This window comes from Arachis ipaensis, chromosome B01 (genome assembly GCF_000816755.2).
Source record: "Arachis ipaensis cultivar K30076 chromosome B01, Araip1.1, whole genome shotgun sequence".
In the NCBI taxonomy this organism is placed as follows: Eukaryota; Viridiplantae; Streptophyta; class Magnoliopsida; order Fabales; family Fabaceae; genus Arachis; species Arachis ipaensis.
The window spans coordinates 122742316-122744571 of record NC_029785.2 but is presented as its reverse complement, the minus strand read 5'-3'; positions in this window follow the sequence as shown (position 1 = coordinate 122744571).

The following is a 2256-nucleotide window of genomic DNA, read 5'->3' as shown; positions in this document are numbered from 1 at the left end:
GTTATAATTACTGTTAAATAAAAATAAAATTAATTTAAGAATGAGTGAGCTTATAATTAAAATTAAAATAACTTAAATAGAAGTAAATTATTTGCTGAAAGATATCAATATATATTTTAATTTGTATAGATATTAGTAACAAGCAAGCTAGCCTAGTGGTCAATGCTACCCATTATAGACCTCGTCGCCCACACTGCTGTTGAGATCAACAGCGAACGAAGGGGAGGCGACAGGCTGGACGGGTGGCTGGTACGCAGGAACGGAGGAAGAAGCAACGGCAGGTCTGGAGCTAGAACCGGCTACCGTGGCTACAGTGGTGGTATTCCGGTTCGAACCCCCCGAGCTGGATACCACATCAACTAACTTTGCCAACAGTTCTGGTGTCCTCACTTCTGGAAACTGCCGGCGACAATGAAACATGACATGCAAGTCCTCATCACTCCCAATCGTGAAACAATCATACTTCACGGTTTCCTGGAGTACCGTGATTGGAATGCGATAGAAAAACTTTTTAACCCGTTTCACACCTTCCAGACCAAGTTTCAGCAGTACAGAGCTAACAAGGTCATCATAGCTCGTCGTAGGGCTCACGATAATACAGAGAGGATCCTTATCAGTGAACTTCACACCGGAACGAGTTTTCCTCTTAATCGATCCTCTGTGGTGAACCAACACTACAAAACTCTCCTCACTAGCCATCTTACTCCCTCTAATGAGAGCAACTCACGTTTACACCATATATATACAGGTCTGGTCCTCACTAATTCGAACCAGCCTAGTTCGAAATACAATTTGCCTAATTCGAACTGACTCAGTTCGAATTACATTGCATTGCGTGCATGAAGGTAATTCGAGTCTGCTTGGTTCGAATTACTTGGGGAAGCTTGCACCTACGTAATTCGAACTCACCTAGTTCAAATTATGTATGCTTGTAGTTCGAACTCAACTAGTTCGATTTAGTGTGAATTTCGTTCTTGAACAATTCGAACTGAGTAGGTTCGAATTATGTAGAACTGTAATTCGAACTAGGTTGGTTTGAATTACATAGAGATGTCCTTTGGTTGATACATGAACCAGATTTACCTTTGGCGGATTTGTGTAAATAATTGGTCACCATGGCTTATTAACGTTTTTTGTCCTTTTATGTTTTTAAAACTTAAGCTCAAGACTATTAATCATGAAAATAAAGTATTCAACATCTTTATTATTATTATTATTATTATTATATGTTGAACAAAAGATATATTAATAGTCACTTTTGAGTTTTGACCTACATAAATTATAAAAAGGGGGAAGGAAAATAAAATAAAGAAAGATAAGATGAAAAAGGCCATTGCCCATTGGCACTGGATCAGAGGATGATTTGATGAGTATCCCAATTTACATTTGAGTGTGTTCACACGCAAAAAAGGTCACAATCAAACCGTCAAGAGATCCCGCATGGTCATTTACAAAGGTTGATTTTGGTTTCGGAAAATTTGACAATGGTTCTAAACTTTGAATAGAACAACAGTGAGAGAGACATAGAGAGAGAAGTAAACTTGGTTGGTGGGAGAGAGAGAACAGAAGAGATTCCCTTCCTTAAAAAAAGTAGTAGTAATATGATGACATTTTAAGGGCCGTGTTTGGCTACGAAGTAAAATGAAAATTTGAGGACTCAGGATATAGGAATATAGGAATATGACAATGTGTTTTTGGTTCCAAGGAATACGACACTGTATTGCATAATGCATCATAAATTTTTTGCAATTTTTATTTTTACTTTTAAATTAGAAATAGAATTAGAAAGAATAAAACAATGAGAATTTCTATATTATTCTTATATTCGGAATCACAGGTACCAAATAGTTCACTTCATATTTTATGTGATGATCAAAAGAGTCTAACCAAATTAAAGTAATAAGTCAAAATAAATACCTATGCTTTTTTTGGTTAATTATGTCTCTTGAACAAGGAATTTTTAACATAAACATTATTTTTAATATTCGATTTCAGTTCAATTTTATTTTAGATATTATAATTTATAAATAAGTTTAATTTTAATGGACTGACAATGTAAAACGTTTTACATAATCGTGTAATTTTACCGTTCTTTTGGATGACCATTTATGCGATTAATATAAAAGGTAATTATTTTTACTAATATGACGTTATATAATTAGATATACGTGTAAAACTACTTTACACTGCCAGTATATTAAAATTAAATTTTTATAAAATACTTTAATATATTAATTAAAATTAACTATTGAAATA